The 21,122-nt window shown below is 40.7% G+C and overlaps 1 pseudogene; it reads right to left on the reverse strand.

Annotated features, from left to right (window-relative positions):
• Window positions 1–7,234: 7,234 nt before the first annotated feature.
• The window catches only part of LOC126195359 (endoglucanase A-like), a 67,720-nt pseudogene continuing 53,832 nt past the window's right edge, over window positions 7,235–21,122 (reverse strand).

Consider the following 21,122-nt stretch of genomic DNA (forward strand, 5'->3'; position numbering starts at 1 on the left):
GATTACAGCGTCGTCAGCAAACAGTTGCCGATTGCAGTTCATGCTATCCATCGGATCATTTATGTTTGCGCTCCGTCTGAAAAGCTGAGGCATTGTAATAAAAAATTATGACCAGGTTTCAAGATAATTACTCGTCTTCCATCGGCCAATACACCATTAGTAATCGTCGTGCAAAGTAAATGAAAGCAGCAGCAGCAGCGTGATTTCAGCGCTGAGGGCGCATCCATACGCTCAGTCCTCGTTATTTCCAACAAACTTCGCGTGACGTCACTTACTACCTAGGACAGTAGCGTGCTCTACAGCTGACGCGCGTTGCCGGCGCCCGTCTACTCGGGGGGCGGCGCCCACCTGTGCTACACCCATTTTCACATCACAGTCTAATTCACCGTCGTGATTTCAGTATCTGGTGCTTTCTGATTGTTCCTACTATGTCTCAATTTGCGCCAATCCCATTGTTGTTGTTGTGGTCTTCAGTCCAGAGGCTGGTTTGATGCAGCTCTCCATGCTACTCTATCCTGTGCAAGTACCTACTTCAACCTATATCCTTCTGAATCTGCTTAGAGTATTCATCTCTTGGTCTCCCTCTACCATTTTTACCCTCCATGCTATCCTCCAATACTAAATCGGTGATCCCATTGATGCCTGAGAACATGTCCTACGAACCGATCCATTCTTCCAGTCAAGTTGTGCCATAAATATCTCGTCTCCCCAGTTCTATTCAATACCTCCTCATTAGTTATGTGATCTACCCAACTAATCTTCAGCATTATTCTGTAGTACCACATTTCGAAAGCTTCTATTCTCTTCTTGTCTAAACTATTTATCGTCCACGTTTCACTTCCATACATGGTGATACTCCATACAAATACTTTCAGAAACGACTTCCTGACACTTAAATCTATACTCGATGTTAACAAATTTCTCTTCTTCAGAGACGCTTTCCTTGCCACTGCCAGTCTACATTTTATATCCTCTCTACTTCGATCATCATCAGTTATTTTGCTCCCTAAATAGCAAAACTCACCTACCACTTTAAGTGTCTCATTTCTTAATCTAACTCCCTCAGCATCACCTGATTTAATGCGACTACATTCCATTATCCTCTTTTTTGCTTTTGTTGATGTTCATCTTATACCCTCCTTTCAAGACACTGGGAATTCCGTTCAACTGCTCTTGCAGGTCAATTGCTGTCTCTGACAGAATTACAATGTCCTCGGCGAACCTCAAAGTTTTTATTTCTTCTCCATGGATTTTAATTCCTACTCCCATATGGTTTCTGAAATATTGTTCTGGGGCATTTCTATAACTTCTTGTAGTAGACTTCAGCCCGGCGACTGATTTTGATTCAGCTCTCCACACTGTTCTATCCTGCGCTAGCCTCTTCATCTCGCAACATCTACTGCAATCTACATCCATTTCGATCTGCTGACTGTATTCATCTCCCTGAACAATTTCTATCCCCCCCCCACACACACACACACACAGACGTATACACTTCCATCAAGTGCTGAATTGGTGGTCTATTGATGTGCCAAAACGTGTCCTATCAATCCATCCCTTCTTTTAGTCAGGTTATGCCCCAAATTTCTTTCCTCCTCAATTTTGTTAGGTACTTCATTATTTATGCCACCTGCCACCTACTCTCCAACATTCTTCTATAGAACCATTTTTAAAAGCTATTTTTCTGTTCTCCGATTTGCTTATTGTCCATGTTTCACTTCCATGAAACGCTAACTACAGGCAAATACTTTCAAAATAGACTTGACAGCGTTTAAATTTATATTCCATGTCAACAAATACCTCTTCTTCTCAAACGTCCTTCTTGTGTTTTCGAAAGGACATTTTCTATCCTCTCTATCTCAGCCCTCATCAGCCCAAATAGTAAAACTCATCTACTACTTTTAGTAACTTATTTGCTTATCTAACACCCTCAGCATTATCTGATTTAATTCGACTACAATCCATTACCCTTATTTTGATTTTGTTGATGTTCACCTTATATGCTCCTTTCAGGAGAGTGTCAGTTCAGTTCGCCTACTCGTCCAAGTCCTTTGCTGTCTCTGACAGAAGCACAGTGTCATCGGCTAACTCTAGTGTTTTTATTTCTTCCCCCTTAACTTCAATTCCTTTTCCAAATTTTTCTTCTGTTTCCTTGCTGTTTGGCAACATACAGATGAATATAATCAAGGATGGGATACAACCATGTCTCACACCTTCCCCATTCACTCCTTCGCTTTCATGCCCTTCGACTCTTATAACAACAGTCTGGTTTCTGTGCAATATGTATATAACCTTTTCCTCTCTGTATTTTGCCCTTGCTGCCTTTATCTGTGCTAAGAATGTACTCCACTTGATATTGTTATAAGCTTTCTCTAAGTCTACCAATGCTAAAAACATCGATTTGCCTTACTTTACCCTATCTTCTAAGATAAGTCGTAGTGTTAGTATTGCCTCACGTGTTGCTACATTCCTCCGGAACTCAAGCTGAATTTTATCGAGGTCGTCTTCTATCGGTGTTTCCATTCTTCTGTAAATAATTGGTGTCAGTGTTTTGCAGTCATGAGACTGAGGTGAAAGTTGGATAGTATTCACACCCGTAAGCACCTGTATTTTTTAGAATGTGAACTGTTACGATCTTCCTGAAGTTTCGAGGGTATTTCCCCTGTCTCGTGTATCTTGGGTACCAGGCGTTTACTTATTTTAAAGCTTAAAATAGTACATACCATCCCCATTATTTGCAAATTTAGTTAACGGTGTTGAAGTATGTGAGCCTATAAACACAAGTGTAATATACATCTGAATTATCATACTGTCTATCAGATGTGGCTACTTTCCAAAGCGATTAACTAACTACTTGATCTATATGACGAGTAGTATGGCAGTCTATGTGGTCAGTATTGACTTATTTTCGTAATTTGTATGTACAATATACAAAAACAGAAATTAGACTTTTAGAACATGTTTGTAGGCCCACTTGCTTCCGAAGTATTTTGAAAGCCAAGCACATATTGTATATCATTTTATGTTTTAAATGAAGCACTTAATTATAATGTGATTACAGACCTGACATCTCCATTTTATCAGAAAAAAATTATTTTATTGTTATGTCCATTTCTGCGAGATCTTTTTGGTGGTGTATCTTCTTCTTTCGTTTCACTCTCTTTGGAATACGACGTATCAGTCATTTCTTTGCATCCAGTATTTTTTCATACTTTCTGACCTTTTTGGATTCACTGCTACATATCATTTGCTGTGATGTTGCTGCGGTGTGAATAAATCGGCGTTTTGGATCCTATGGTTTTATAAAGTTTGTTGTTACGTGTCTTACTGAGCAATATTTTGAATGGGGTGGTTTTATACTATTTTTGTCCTATTGTGTGACTACGTAACAGTGATAGGCACCACGACAACGAGTCGAGACGTTAGTTTGTTTGCATTCCATATTTAACCTTTCGCTGAGAACTGAATCAACCGTATTTCACAATACGGCAATAATTGTAAATTTCGACACAGTAATAGTGACTACACCTCATAATACTTAATTTTTGTAATTATAACAGGTTGGTGCCACTGTAATGCAGTCATTATTCTGTTACGCAAATTGTACCTTGCAATAGAAATGTCAGAATTAAATTGTATAGTGCTTTACTCATTGTTTGAGAACTTGGTTGCTTTCTTAAAGAATATGAAACACGTTATCTCTCGCAGTCACGGGCTACTCCTTTTGTACACTGTGCAAGCCACACCTGGTTTCTGACACCTGTGGAAGATGCTTTATCTAACTTGGGGTTATAGAACGATCTCTTCATAATTCTTGTAAATGGAGCTTTCTTCTAATTATCTACAGCCTATAGATGCTTGGAAGAAACCTTTTCTTGTGCTAGCTGCTGTAGAGTTTTATTTATTCTCTACCAGTTTCAGTATTGGTAATCATCTTTACAGGAGTTACTCCAAGATACAAGACAAGAATTACACAAGTATGTGATTTCCTACAGTCTTACAACATGACAGTAGAAACAAAAACATAACGTTAGTCAATTGGTCTAAAATATTCCTCTGCCAACTCTGCCAAATGCGGAAGCGTCATGTACAAAATGTGAATAATTATGACAACAAATGTTTCCGTTAATTTCCTCTAATTATTTGATTAGGTAATAATTGGAAATTTCTGTGTTATATGCATCTAATGAGTAAGTCAGTTTAGACTAATAATTTCAGGGTGCTCCACCATTATTTTTATTGGACTAGACTGTCCTTAACTCAGTTATCTTTCCTTTTTTGTGAAATAATGGCTCATCTAGTGGTATTGTCGCAGGTTGTCCGAGATCTCAGTTTGTAGGCAGGTATAAATACCATATGGGTAATGTAGATAAATTACTGACATTCGTACGTAAGTAACTGATTGAATTACCAAATCATAGAATGACAATGATGAGATAGTAGAAAAAGAGAAAAGGGCTTTTGCGGGCGGAAAAATGTTTGAATGTAAAATTTCGAAGCTGAAATACTTTTTGTGTGTAGTAGTTATTGTTATGTATGACCTACATAGATTTCGTTGAAAAATATGACTCTCGCTAATACTTTTGCTGCTATTTAGATTACAAGTAAAATTTGTTACTATCACGATGTATGACAGTTAACTATCCTCATGTAGTATAATCTTCCACAAAACCTTTTTATTTTAATTTAATGACATGTTTGTTAATAAATATTCTTCCAAATTGAAAAAATATTTTTAGTGCATGATGCTGTGTAACACAGTAAACACCCAATACATATGGAGGATTTGAGTGCTATAGATTCCTTCAGTTAGTGAAAGAAAAACACGTGTCTTGAGGGCTTATTTAGTTTTGTATGCAACTGTGACATATTCTTGGGTTTTTTGGGTACTGTACTCCTCTCACCATTACTACCAGACGCCATCTTGACTTGAATGCTTATTCCATGTGTGGTCAAACAATAATACAGTAGACATATCTCAAATACGTAGCTGTAGTGTGATATTCTTTGATGTATATGTAATGTCTAATTCTTTCAGTATTGCAATTTTATCTTTGAGCTGTATTATGCCCTGTATACTGCACATCGATGGACTACTTTTTCCTGTTAAGATTAAGTGTGTGTAAGCTATCAAGCTTCGATAGTGTAAATCTACTACAGTGCGAACTCTCTGACACAAAAATGGTGATAATTAGTCACATTTTATAGTTTATGTTGCCGTATTTGGTAGAGATGTATTTTTGAGCAGTTGATGTACATTATATAAGTACGAGTATAACGTTGCTTCAAATCTTTTTGTCTGCTTTCCTGTTATAAGTTTGTAGGAAATTACATACTTCTGTTATTCTTGTCTTGTACCTGTGAAGATGGTTGCCAGTACCGAAAACGGCAGATAATAAATAAAACTCCACAGCCTTTGCCATAAAAAAGATTTTTTCCTTGTAAATGTGTTAGAGTTGGGGCACTGTATGATGGCTAACTGGCTATCTACTTTCCCCTTATTCCAGGTGTTTTCCAGTTGTTGTTAGAAATAAACTTTTGAAACGTGTTGACAGGAAGAACCACTTTGCTACTTGGTGCTATTAGTGGGCGGAGCAAATGGTCATTGCAATAGTCTCGATTCTGCTCCTGAGTCCAATTGGCTGAAAGCCCTGGACGTATAACAGCTTTGAGGAGATGGTTGGAGAGCTGTGTAATCGTGATGCGGCTGTGAGTTCTCCCATTTGTAGGGAGCAGGTGGTTGGCCCCGTCGGTCTAGTTAGCGTGCACATGATCGGCAGGAACAGCCAGCACGACAAAACGTAGATCCATTAGCCAGCTAGAAGTGATGTTTACAGTTCCAGGTAGACGTCTTTCTTCTTTCTTTCTTTCTTTATACTCGCCTTGTCACACGTCACGTAGGGTCGGCGTTGCCCTTCTGGATCCTTCTCCTCGATAGTACTCTATCCATGACCTCTTCCTCCTTCCATCCTTTCTCCGTTAGGTCCCCGGATATCCTTCCACCTCATCTTCGGTCTTCCTCTCCTTCTCGCTCCTTCAATCTTTATATCTTCAACTCTGTTTCCGACATACCCTTCCCAGTTTCTCTGTAAGTGTCCGTACCACCTTCGTCTGCTCTCTTGCATCTTTTCCCCATGGGTCCCACTTTCACAGCTACTCTAACAAATTCATTTCTAATCCTGTCCTTCCTTGTTACCCCACACATCCAACTCAGCATCCTCATTTCCGCCACTTCCGTCTTCCTTTCCTGGGCTACTGTGATTGGCCATGTCTCTGCCCCATATATCATAGCAGGCCTTACCACTGACTTGTATACTTTTCCTTTCAACCCAATGCTCACCTTGTTGTCACACAACACTCCATTCATTTTCCTCCAGTTGTTCCAACCGCAATTTATTCGGTGTTGTATCTCGCTTTCCAGTCCTATGTCCCTCTGTATGTTCGACCCCAGGTATTTAAATTTGCAGACCGATTTCAGCTCACCATCCTGGATCTTGCACGACCTCATCTGCACATCCTTCAGTACTAAAAATTCTGATTTTGTCCTGTTAATTTTCATCTCTCTTTCTTCTAGTGCCTTCTTCCAATCCTCCAGTTTTTCCTCAAGTCTGCATCGACAGAGGATGACAGCTGGAGGATTGGAGGAAGGCACTAGAAGACAGAAGGATGAAAATTAGTTCCAGGTACACGTATTTGAATCTAATTGGAAGTAATAAATTCCGTTTTTTTAATAGAAATCTTCAGTGTACCTTTTCCAAAATAGTACTCAGCACTTGAAGTCTCTCTGAATAGCGTTCGATTGCTACAGGACATTTGTTAACAGTATAGTATTAACAATTTTACCAGCGCCTTTGGTGTCATAGCAGAGCCGACCGCCCTTATTTAGACTGATTTAGCGGTGTAGCTCTTCCGATGATTAATCTGCGTCCGGAAACAAATGTTTCCCAGGAAATCTGGCGGAGCTGCACGTCGCGTGATTTCTCAAGCGCCGCAAAGCGCTAAAAATGTGTGGGTCAGTTTGAGGCCACTGGAGGTGTGATGACGAGGCGAAAGGAGCAGTTGGAATACTTTGCCTGAACTGTTGCAAACTGACTTTTATCAGCGCAAAGGAAGTTCATGCACAACGGAGTTCCTCCTTGTCTCAGCCGCATTGCAGATTGCTCGATGCTGGAACTGGAATTCTCAGGAGGTACGACGAATTGGTTAATACTGACAGAAGTAACAAACACAGTCGTGCACGTAGCGTTTTAGTTTATTGTGGGACACCTGTGAGAGGGAATGGTTCAGAGTCCAAGTTGTACGAGGGCTGCCACGACCCCCTGGAATCCGGCGTTGAAGTCGAGCGCGACCTCGTTGTGCTGGTAGTCGGTGCGGTTGTCGTAGTAGGCGTCGTAGGCGTCCGGCCCTCCAACCAGACCGCCGTAGAGCACTTGAGGGTTGGGGTCCAGCGTGCTGAACTGCGTCCAGTCGCAAGTCGCGGGAGCTTCGGGGCACGACCTGTCGATACAGAACAGCAGGAAACTGTAACTAGGATACACCAGGCGGCTTAGGAGACTTGGTCAGAGATGTACATCCAAGACACAAAACCACAATGTTTAATGCAGTGTTAGACATTTTCATCACTCTTTTGTGACTAAATGCCACAGAAAGGGGCAGGAAAATGAGGGTGAGATGCCTTGTATGTTGCCATGCGAACATATGAGGGTCACTCCAAAAGAAATGCACACTATTTTCGTAAAAATATAGTTTTCATTCTGCACGTGTGAAAGTTTTACAGTTTGTAGATACATCCTTCCCGCTTGTTTTCAAACATGGGATTGATGGCATTTCCAGGAGGATAATAAAAGCTTGTTCCCAAGAAATAAATGGTTCAAATGGCTCTGAGCACTATGGGACTCAACTGCTGAGGTCATTAGTCCCCTAGAACTTAGAACTAGTTAAACCTAACTAACCTAAGGACAACACAAACATCCATGCCCGAGGCAGGATTCGAACCTGCGACCGTAGCGGTCTTGCAGTTCCAGACTGCAGCGCCTTTAACCGCACGGCCACTTCGGCCGGCCCCAAGAAATAAGTGGGATTCTTAGCCACATATGTAATAGCTCTCTAAAGCAGGGTATTTTCCCAGATAGACTGAAGTATGCCATTGTTATACCACTGCATAAAAAAGGGGATACGTCTGATGTCAACAACTACCGCCCAATCTCTCTTCTGACTGCCTTATCCAAAATTCTTGAAAAAGGAATGTATTGTAGAGTAGCTTCACACCTTTGTAAAAATAAAGTTTTAACAAAATGTCAGTTTGGTTTCCAGAAGGGTTTTTCAAAGGAAAATGCTATATATACTTTCACTAATGAAATATTAAATTCTCTAAGTAACCGAAAGTCACCCGTTGGGTTTTTTTGTGATCTATCAAAGGCTTTTGATTGTGCAAATCATGGAATACTTCTACAAAAGCTCAAGTACTGTGGTATGAATGAGACAGTCCTCAAATGGTTTAAATCATACCTAACTGGAAGAGTGCAGAAAGTTGAAATAAACAGTTCACATAAAATGCAGAAAACAGAGTATTTCTCAAACTGGGGAACAATCAAGAATGGGGTGCCGCAAGGTTCGGTCTTGGGTCCTCTGCTGTTCTTAATATATATTAATGACTTGCCATTCTATATTCACGAAGATGCAAAGCTGGTACTTTTTGCCGATGATACAAGTATAGCTATCACACCCGATAGACACGAATTACCTGGTGAAATTGTAAACGTTGTTTTTCAGAAAATCATTAAGTGGTTCTCTGCAAATGGGCTCTCATTAAACTTTGACAAAACACAGTATACACAGTTCCACACAGTAAATGGAATGACCCGATTAATAAATATAGACTTCGATCAGAAATCGGTAGTTAAGATAGAATATTCAAAATTTCTAGGTGTATGCATTGATCAGGGGTTGAACTGGAAAAAACACACTGAGGATCTGCTGAAACGTTTGAGTTCAACTATTTATGCTATTAGGGTCATTGCAATTTTTGGCGATATACATCTGAGTAAATTAGCTTACCACGCCTATTTTCATTCCCTGCTTTCGTATGGCATCATATTCTGAGGTAACTCATAATTGAGTAAAAGAGTGTTCATAGCACAAAAGCATGTAATCAGAATAATTGCTGGAGCTCATCCAAGATCATCCTGCAGACACTTATTTAAAGGGCTAGAAATCTTCACTGTAGCCTCACAACATATATATTCACTTATGAAATTTGTTATTAACAATCTGAACGAATTCAAAAGTAATAGCAGTGTACATGGCTAAAACACTAGGAGAAAGGATGATCTTCACTACTCAAAGTTAAATCTAACTTTGGCTCAGAAGGGGGTAAATTATGCTGCCACAAAAGTCTTTGGTTACTTACCTAATAGCATCAAAAGTCTGACAGATAGACATATAGCATTTAAAAGGAAATTAAAAGAATTTCTTAATGGCAACTCCTTCTACTCATTCGATGAGTTTTTGGATGTAGTAAGTGGGTAATTTCCCAACTTCCACAAAAAAAAAAAAAAAAAAATTTCGAGTGTCATGTAATATTTTGTCTAATGTAATATCTTGTATAGACACATTTTATTAACCTGACACGTTCCACATCATTACGAAGTGTCGTATTCATGATCTATGGGACAAGTACTAATCTAATCTAATCTCTAATCTAATATAGTTCAACTTGTTCCCGTATGTGGCGCAGTCACAGCATGTCTTCAAGATGGCTGCTACACTTGACGTTCGTCAGAAGCAACGTGCTGTCATAGAAGTCCTGTGCTGTGAAAACGAGACAGTGGGAAACATCCACAAGAGGTAGAAAAAGGTGCATGGAGATGCTGCCTGTCGATTGCAGTAGAGTTAGTCGGTGGTCAAGCAGGTTACGTGAGGGAAGCGGGCACGGCAGTATTGAGGATTGTCCTCGCAGCGGCAGGCCTCGTACTGCACACACTCCAGACAATGTGCAGTGAGTTAACGAATTGGTGACTGCTGACAGACGCATCACAGTGAACGAATTGTCACGCTACTTTGGGATAGGGGAAGGAAGTGTTTGCCGAATACTGCAAGTGTTGGCGTTAAAAAAGGTTTGTGCCATGTGGGTTCCCAGGATGTTGACTGTGGCTCACAAAGAAACAAGAAAAACGGTATGCAGCGAACTTTTGGAACAGTACGAGAATGGTGGAGATGAATTTCTTGGAAGAACTGTGACAGGTAATGAAATATGGCTCCATCATTTTTCACCAGAGGCAACCAATGGAGTGGCATCATGCAAATTCACCCAAGAAAAAAAATTCAAAACCACACCTTCTGCTGGAAAAGTTAAGGCTACGGTGTTTTTCGATTCCGAAGGACTCTTGCTTCTGGACATCATGCCAAGTGGAACCACCATAAAATCTGATGCATAAGTGACGACACTGGAGAAACTTCAAGCTCTACTGAGTCGTGTTCGACCACATCGGCAAAAGCAGGATGTTTTGCTGTTGTACGACAATGCACGGCCACATGTCAGTCAAAAAACCATGGAAGCGATCGCAAAACTCGGATGGACAACACTGAAACACCCGCCTTACAGTCGTGACCTGGCTCCACGTGACCATCATCTCTTTGGGAAACTTCGTGGAACAAGGTTTGAAGATGATGACTCCCTTGTGCACGCTGCCAAACATGGCTCCATCAGGTTGGTCCAGAATTTTTACCGTGCGGGTATACAGGCGCTGGTTCCAAGATGGCGTAAGGCAGTTGAGAGGTATGTAAATTATGTGGAGAAATATATTGTTCGTAAAGGATGTATCTACACACTGTAAAACTTTCAAAACATGTAGAATGAAAGAGGGATTAAAAAAAATAGTGTACATTTCTTTGGAGTGACCCTCGTAAGTAGATCACTGGCTGTGCGTCTTTAGACTTGCAACGGGGAACTTAAAGTGCTACCAATGCGGTAGCAGTGAGGTGGCAAAGAGCGAGCGCATCCTCTGCACTACCCGCCCTCCTACTTGCACACCACTGTAGCTGGCCGACTACTCACGCGGCACGGTGGTGCGCCCTGAGCGGCGGGTTCTCGCCGAAGCCGACCAGATAGCTGCGACCCGTGTCCCCCAGGATGTAGCCGATCTGCTCCTTGGCCAGCGCCTGGTTCTCCTCCGTGTTGATGCCCAGTGCCGCTGCCTGCGAAGACGCAGAGGACAATCGTATCTGTGGTCATCCCTGCATTAGCAATCTAATTTGTGTACTTCTATTTCCGTTAAGCACACTTTGCAAACTGATTTATGAGATGACGCATTTATTACAGTAGGGAACATTAAAAACTAATACATATATTACTTAAAGAAATCCATGTAAGACCAGCATTATCAATCGATGGTTATTTCACTTGCAGGAAGGTAACTAATTTATATCACAACTACTTCGACTCCCAAACATTTACCTAATTTTCCTATGTTTATTCTTTACAATAATGTATTCCTAAAAATTTAATATCTTCTCATCATACACTACTATTAAATGGAAACCAATAATATGCCCTGTGTATCAATACTAATTTCAAGGTCACTGTCCTACGTGTTACTTTTCTTGAGTGAAATGGAATACTGACTGGTTGAAAGCCTCCTATTTCCGTATTTGAACTAAGCAGAATAAACAACTAGAGTTTCGGAAGAGAAAATGAGCACAAAATATTACCTCTTTTAAACAACTTTTTTTCCATGAAGGAAAAGTTATAGTGATCTGACTTATTTGATTTAAGAAGCAGGAAAGACCATAGCGCAACGAGTAATTCAGTGAAAAAGGGATTGGAACATATATTTAAATCAGTGCAACATTACGATCAACACATTACAATCTCCTAATACGACCTCCATGTACAACCTCCAAGTACATTTATTACCTTTGCAATAAGAGGATGTAAAACGTCACTTTGTGTGGTCTAACACCTATTCACAATTAACATCAAGTACAATAGTCAGTCTGAACATATTCAAGATCAGCAGGAATACTCGAACTTCTCTGCAACATACTTGCTGTAAAATGCATGCAATGAAGTTGAAAATACTTCTCCTGATAGCTCAACCGGAAAACGATTCTGCTGAAAGCAGAACATGACTGGTGAAAGGCTCTAGCTTAAACCAATGCATTTAACCTTGATCTCAAAGACAGTACATTTATAAAGCTGAAAACGCTGAGAATGAAATACTACGCCAGTGAGTGCATACAAGCCACGATCACCGTAATTGTCTCTCGGTTGCAACGTAGAAAATGGTCATCGAAATGAAACACCAGAGAAAGAGTCCCCGTAATTCATCTGGTCCCAACGATCCAGGAAACACAAGTATTCTCTCTCGGGACGTCTACTCGGGGATGCTCATGAAACTGCCATAGTGACACGGAATTGGTCAGCTTCTCCTCCGAGGTACAGTGTACAGATGTACCTCTGCTGCGCAGCCAAAAACTGTAACATTCGTGACACACTAAAATCATGCATAGTGTATCCTTGCACTAAGCCAGCAACTAATACCCCGCAGTAAAGATAAATTACTGAAAGAGGTTTTCTAATGGACGACTTTCAACGTGAAAGATTGCTAAGTTGCATTGCTATACTTCTCTCCCAGGGGGGATCAGGCCGCAGTAAAGATAAATTATTGAAAGAGGTTTTCTAATGGACGTCTTTCAAGGTGAACCACTGCTGAGTTGCATTACTATACCTCTCTGCCAGGTGGATTAGGCCAGTACGTGACATTAAGGACTCGTGACACCCATTGAAACATCATGCAGTGCCTTTTGCATGTCCACAACTTAACAGAATTGGTGGAAGCTATAGCACCAAAGTTGAGGTGGATGGTCACCACTTACGCACACGCCCCAAGAATTGAGCACCTCCCAGCAAGAGCTAGGGAGTGTCACATCAGTTCTATCAGCAAAAGTTGATCATCTCTCGCTGTCTCTTCTCTAACATTCTCAAATATTGGCCTTGAGCTAGTTCTTACATTTTATTGGCCACTTTAGGTTCCTTGCTTCACTGACAATACATCTTAAAAACATTTGTTGATCTTTCATGACATCCCATGCTAAGAGAAAACATACTTGATAAAATTCTTCATCCTGAAAGACTTCTAAAATAGTGCTTAGTTTCCCGATGCACGACAATCCTGCAAGGTATCGTGCACTCTTACCTTCACTGTGCATTTTTACTGCACACGTAGTGACCAAGCAAGTAGAGTCTTTTCTGCGTGTACAATGGAATGGGGCTTGACTGGACTGTCATTGTCTGTTTACATGAGCTATCTCCATATGTTTCCAGAATGCTCTTGTGCAGTCACAAGACAATACACGGTATAGACCACGATGTGAACCAATAGGAGATCAATAAATCTTCTGACTGCATGTGTTGCGGTTATTTATTTATTCAAATAATACAATGTGTCTGGCTGGTATAGGTACAAACAATAGGGGCAAGTCAGTGGTAGTGAAACAATAACATAACACTTTAAAAAGTCTGGAATCCAGTGTTCACACCAACTTGATGCATGCACAACTACAGTCATACCAGTGTCACAACACTGTTAATGTCCTAGGCTTCGTTTATTTTGAAACACAGCACCCATTTACAAAGCGATAAACTCTCGATGGATTTATCGTCCTTTTGGATGTTGAGGTGTTTCCAATCCAAATCGCTGATGCGTAGCCTTCATCCAATTGGCAGTGTGAGGGCAGGCGTTATCGCGCAACAGGATGATCCTGTACAAGAGCATTCCAACAGCCCGAGAGCAAACATCAAAACCAACAGTGGAAACATCCCACACCTTCCAGCCAAATAAATCCCAAATTCTTCACACAAGTTCCGGTAAGGTCACGATGACCCCCTTCTTCGACTGCAGAGCCACTCTGTTTGGTTAGTTGCTCGAGCGAGGAATCAGAATCAATGTGCAACGCTTCTAAGGCACTTTGCAGAAACTGCAACGCGCCATAAAATCAAAACGCCCACGAGTGGTGTCAGACGTATGATACCGTTGCACAATAATGCCCACCTGCACATTGCTAATCAGACGAAGGCTGCGCTTCAGCAATTTGGTCGGGAAACACTGCAAAATCCTTTTGTTGAATACACATCTTTCTCTGTGTGATTTGGCGACATGAAGAAAGACAAGCGTGGACATCGGTTTCAGTCGGACGAGTAAGTGCAAGAGTGGGTGAGGCTGTGGATCCTTCAATGGCCGGCCGCTTTTTATAAAACTGGAATTGATCGTCTCGGCTCCCAGTGGGATAAATGTCTTAACACGCGCGGTGATTATTTTGAAAGGCGGATTTCGGTTTTCAATTGACTGTCCCTTATATGTTTATCAGGATTATCTACTTGTTTCATTGTCCACCACTCGCCGTCTTAGTTTTTACCTATAATAGTGAAACTACCTTTATATTACAGGAAGCAGACATGACTTGCTCATATTATTGCAAATAGAGACCAATGACTGCAGATTCACCAGCTGCGACATAGTCGCGTATACGATCAGTGATCCAATACTGTCAAATATTTTTTATTCCAATCTTTGATCACAATAGCAATTCTTTTGACGATGACCGGTTTCAATCCGTAATGACCATCCTCAGATCTACAATATACAAATATATACACCTAGTGAGCGGAGTGTCTTTCAACACAATACAGCAATACGAATCACAATATACTATGTATAACTAGGGAAATGTACAGATAAAATACGGTAAAATGTCGCTATACAGTAGCGACATCTAGGTAGGATGTAGGCAAACAGATTTCTGGCAGCTACTGTACTTCAGTAGCCACTTGCAATAATGACTGTGTGGACGATGTGACCTATTCTACACCTTATTTTAGATCTGTGTGACGATGCTGTGCTGATTATATTTATATGTTTTGACGATGCCTTTATGGCCTTATCACTTTAGGACATGGTGTAGAAAAGGTACGTTTTACCGTATTTTATCTGTACATTTCCCTAGTTGTATATAGTATATTTTGATACGTATTGTGTATTGTGTTGAAAGACACACTGCTCACTAGAGCTATATATTTATATATTGTAGATCTGAGGATGGTCATTACGGACTGAAACCGGTCATCGTCAAAAGAATTGATATTGTGATCAAAGAATAGAATGAAAAACATTTGACTGACTGTACAGTACAGCGCAGGAACGGAGTGTGTGGATTGTTGGTTCAGTCTGTCTTTTATTGCGTAAAGACTTACAGTAGAGTTAAACAAGAACACACACCTCAGTTTCTGTTAGTTCTGACATTAATGGCAAATGGAGAGAAAACAGAGATGTATCGGTTTTTCTACTTCACTAACGGCTGCTCATGCAGATGACACTATCAACGGGTAAACAAAGATAATGATAACGTATTGTTTAAATATTCACGAATTATTATCCCCTGAAACGACAGTCACGTTAGTTCTGGACGAAGCCGCTCTACAGATTATTTCCGACAGACTTACCTTGAGACAGGTCAAGGCGACGTTGGCGGCCAGTCGGAGGTTCCCCCAGTCGGAGAGGTAGAGCAGTCTCAGGGGAGTCCGCTGCTGCTGGTGCACCATGTACGTGCAGTGGTTGGTCAGCAGAGTGATGAACTGCTCGTCACCCGTTATGTCCGCCAGGAGCGCCTGCAGCCCAGGCAATTATGTCACCCACAAACCAATCCAAAAGCCTCCCAAATCTCATGCTTCAATTTGACCGAAGAACATTAATCCTTCTGTTAACCCTTTCATTAACGATAAGCTCTTTAAAGTCTGTTGTGAAATTTTGAGTCCCCTTCAGTTCCGTAAATTGTTTCTTAGAGCACCAAAAATTGTTAGACTTTGTGAAATAGTGAGACAATTATTATAACTCTTTTTTACGAGAAGAGTTATTCAGTCTTTCAACCCTGTCTTGATATTGTAGCTGTACAATGAAATTTGCCATCAGTACTTGCTATATACACAACTTGTTAAGTATTTTCAGAACGGAGGTAGAGTACTATAATCAATGCTACGTACAAATCCTCATCAAAGATGAAACAGAAGAAATGCTTATCAAATACAGCTCAAGAAGAAGGGAAAGCAGAATGGTGGAAGGAGTATATAGAGGGTCTACACAAGGGCGATGTACTTGAGGACAATGTTATGGAAATGGAAGAGGACGTAGTTGAAGATGAAATGGGAGATATGATACTGCGTGAAGAGTTTGACAGAGCACTGAAAGACCTGAGTCGAAACAGGGACCCTGGAGTAGACAACATTCCATTAGACCTACTGACAGCCATGGGAGAGCCAGGCGTGACGAAACTCTACCATCTGGTGAGCAAGATGTATGAGACAGGCGAAATACCCGCAGACTTCAAGAAGGATATAATAATTCCAATCCCAAAGAAAGCACGTGTTGACAGATGTGAAACTTACCGAACTATCAGTTTAATAAGTCACGGCTGGAAAATACTAACGCGAATTCTTTACAGACGAATGCAAAAACTGGTAGAAGCCGACGTCGCGGAAGATCAGTTTGGATTCCGTAGAGATATTGGAACACGTGAGGCAATAGTGACCCTACCACTTATCTTAGAAGATAGATTAAAAAAAGGCAAACCTACGTTTCTAGCATTTGTAGACTTACAGAAAGCTTTAGACAATGTTGACTGCAATACTCTCTTTCAAATTCTGAAGGTGGCAGGGGTAAAATACAGGGAGCGAAAGGCTATTTTCAATTTGTACCAGAAATCCAAATGGCAGTTATAAGAGTCGATGAACATGAAAGGGAAGCAGTGGTTGGGAAGGGAGTGAGACAGGGTTGTAGCCTCTCCCCGATGTTATTCAATCTTTTATTGAGCAAGCAGCAAAGGAAACAAAAGAAAATTTCGGAGTAGGTATTAAAATCCATGGAGAAGAAATAAAAACTTTGAGGTTCGCCGATTACACTGTAATTCCGTCAGAGACAGCAAAGGACTTGGAAGAGCAGTTGAACGGAATGGATAGTGTCTTGAAAGGAGGATATAAGATGAACATCAACAAAAGCAAAACGAGGATAATGGAATGTAGTCAAATTAAGTCGGGTGGTGCTGAGGGGATTACATTAGGAAATGAGAGACTTAAAGTAGTAAAGGAGTTCTACTATTTGGGGAGCAAAATAACTGATGATGGTCGAAGTAGAGAGGATATAAAATGTAGACTGGCTACGGCAAGGAAAGCGTTTCTGAAGAAGAGAAATTTGTTAACATCGAGTCTAGATTTAAGTGTCAGGAAGTCGTTTCTGAAAGTATTTGTATGAAGTGTAGCCATTTATGGAAGTGAAACATGGACGATAAATAGTTTGGACAAGAAGAGATTAGAAGCTTTTGAAATGTGGTGCTACAGAAGAATTCTGAAGATCAGATGGGTAGATCACATAACTAATGAGGAGGTATTGAATAGAATTGGGAAGAAGAGGAGTTTGTGGCACAACCTGCCTAGAAGAAGGGATCGGTTGGTATGACATGTTCTAAGGCATCAAGGGATCACCAATTTAGTACTGAAGGTCAGCGTGGAGGGTAAAAATCGTAGAGGGAGGCCAAAAGATGAATACACTAAGCAGATTCAGAAGGACGTAGGTTGCCGTAGGTACTGGTAGATGAAGAAGCTTGCACAGGATTGAGTAGCATGGAGAGCTGCATCAAACCAGTCTCTGGACTGAAGACCACGACACAACAATAGCTCAAGAGTACAACTTTCCAAATCAATCGAGGTCTAATTGTACAGGGGTCTAATTGTACAGGTGATCTTCAAGCAAGTTTCCAACTGTTACTGAAATATTACCCCAATATATTTTTTTTTTCAACACTATCACCAATGAAAATATGATCAAGTGAGCTACTTTATTATCGGTGACTATTTCTAGTAATAAGCCCACCTTTAGACGGCGGCATGCTATCTTGTCTAATTTCAAATGCTTCTCAGGGAACAGACCAGTATATTTGTAAGACTTCATTTTATCGTATGTCGTACGGTACCAGTACATAATTCATTAAGAGGTAAATATTGTCGCAAGGCTTGACTATGATGAATATTTACTGCATTTCCAGAGATTGGACAAAAATATGGAAACATCGTCGAAAATACCTGCTTGAACTTAAATGCAGATGCTGGCCAAACCTGATGTTACGCTGTCGTATTTGACCAGGAGCGGCAGCTGTGCAGTGTCCTCAGTACAGTACAAGTATCAATCGCGGTCAGAACAGTGTTCTGTGCAGCCGTGATTATATCATGCCGCAGGAAAGTGAATTCGAACGTGGGCAAATTATTGGTGTTCGTTTGGTGCGTACTTTCGTTATCAAGGTAGCCGAAGTGTTTTGTGTTTCAACAGGCACCGTATCGAAGATGAAACCGCATACAGGGAAGCGGATACACATCGTCCGCTAAGTCACAACGCTTACGAAAATATACGCTGAGTGTGCGTGACGCACGTTTACTAAAGACAATTGTGATGAAAAATAAGATGACGACACAGCTTCACCGCAGAACTGAATGCCGCTCTTGCAGAAAATTTCAGCACCAAGAGAGCTCCATAAGCTGGAAATTGAAGGAAAAACCTGACGCCGAAGCCGTAAAACCTGGACTGTGGACCAATGGAAGAAAGTCATTTGGCGACATGAGTCTTGTTTCAAACTGTTCCAAAATTTATTTCCAGTTCATGTCTCTAGAGTGAAACACGACGGGGATTCTGTGATGATCTGAACTGTCATATCGTGGCATTCCATGGGCCTCATGGTTATTCTGCAAGACTGCGTTACTGTCGAGGATTATTTGACAATTTTGGCTGTACCTCCCATCGTACAATGTTTGTTTCCTAATGATAGTGCTGTGTTCCAAGACCGCAGGGCCGCTGTTCACACATCTCACATGGTCCAGGACTGGTTTTGTGAGCACGAGGATGAAACGTCACACCTCCCCTGGCCACCAGTCACCAGACCCCATGTTACTGAATCTTTGTGGTCTACTTTGGAGAGAAAGTTGCGTAATCGCTACCTCCAATGTTACCTGAACTTGCCACTGTTCTACAGAAAGAATAGTATAAGATCCCCTTGTAACCCATAAAGAACCTGTATATACCCATTATGAGACGACTAGAACCTGTTTCAAACGCCAGGTTTTCCCACAACATATTACGCGTGAGAATGTGTTATTTTGCGATGTTTTGATATTTTTCCCGCCCCCGTATGTACCGTATCTGACATGCTTTCCAATTGGAGATGGCTAACACCACGTTTTCATGTTAGGTAAGTGGATATAGCACCATCCTGAATTTTAACTTTACGATGTTCTTTAAAAAGATGATCACTTTTGTGGATTTTATCCTCAGTATCATTAGTGTTAATATGACAGTATGTTTTCCATGTACAAATTAGCATCAGTAGGACGAAGAAATGTTTTGAGCTATGTATTTTCTTACTACATGTTCACTTTAGGGGAATGAGGCACCGTTTTATAGTGCTTTTAGGTGACAGAAGAGGTGAGTTAAGTATCCCGAAATCCTTTGCTTGTGAGTTAGTAAATTTTCAATAAATACAACTGTATGCTCAAGCAAACTGAATGAAAAGAAGTTACATATTTCTTCTGTACATACTCAAGAACCTCAGATTGTCTGGAGTGGTACGACATTCAGTATATTCCATGAACATTGAGCAATACTCGATTTTCCACTTTCATATACTGTCACCAGTCAACTCTGGCGATGGATATCTTAAGGACGGAATATTATTAAATTGAGACATTTCTTCCGTTTAGTAAGAACAACAAATGTATTTTATCTTCATCTTGAATGGGTTCCCAGCAGATCTCAGGATACTTATTGGATGCTGCGACATTTCTATCTTCGGTTTACTGTTCCAAATGGTTCAAATGGCTCTCAGCACTAGGGGCCTTAACATCTGAGGTCATCAGTCCCCTATACTTACAAGGGGAGGCCGCCAATTGTGAAATTCAGATTCTATTCATACTGCGCATAATAAAAGCCCATGGCCAGAGGTGTAATGTGGCAAAGCACCAAGATGCACTTCTCAGCCGTTGTCGAGAAAATCGACAGTTAAAAGAAAACGTTGCCGTGAAATACACTCTACGATTAACAATTTTCTGCAGCGTCGTGGCGCACCGGTATGCGCTCGGGTTCGTAATCCGAAGGTCGCCATATCGAATCTCGCGCCATGCAACATTTTTTTATTATTAGTTTTTTGTAATTCATATATATATATATATATATATATATATATATATATATATATATATATATATAAACTATTAATGAATTGCTTATGCATGTTGGTGAAGGCGGATCGCTCTCCACTTGTACCGCCTCCATTTCTTCGCTTGTTTAACAGGGTGTAACAAAGCTCTCACGTCCGCACTGATTTTCGAGGATGTTATAAATTGCGCTAGGGACCGCATCTACCTTCTTTCGAAGTTAGCAGGCAACTACGCTGTTATGCGGCGGCTCGTTTCGGCCCATTCAACATCTGTCCTTCAAGTGTAAAGAGCGAGTAACTGAGTTTATATTTCATACCTGCCACAGCAAATTTGTGTTCGTGGGGTTTCTATTCTAATTCGAACGTGTGACTTACGCTGTACGTATTCGTTTCGGAATATCGTTTCTACGTCTTCCGTTAACTATACGTGGTTAACATTATGAAGACAATTAATAACATTTGTGAAATATAACTTTGTTTGCGGAAAACATAATGATGTTCGAAGTCGCCAGTTTTTCCACGACAAACGACTTTCAACAACTTATTATACGCATAATTGTTGCAACTGATTGCCGGGAATTTTATATATATATATATATATATATATATATATATATATATATATATATGTGTGTGTGTGTGTGTGTGTGTATGTGTCTGTGTGTGTGTCTGTGTGTGTGTGTGTGTGTGTGTGTGTGTGTGTGTATATACACACATTTGAATTACAAAATACAAATACTAAAAAAAAAAAAAATTGCATGGCGCGAGATTCGATCCGACGATCGTCGGATTACGACCCCAAGCGCTTACCGCTGCGCCACGACGCTGTAGAAAATTGTTAATCGTAGAGAATATTTCACCGCAACGGTTTATTT

The sequence above is a fragment of the Schistocerca nitens genome, chromosome 7, assembly GCF_023898315.1.
Source record: "Schistocerca nitens isolate TAMUIC-IGC-003100 chromosome 7, iqSchNite1.1, whole genome shotgun sequence".
Lineage (NCBI taxonomy): Eukaryota > Metazoa > Arthropoda > Insecta > Orthoptera > Acrididae > Schistocerca > Schistocerca nitens.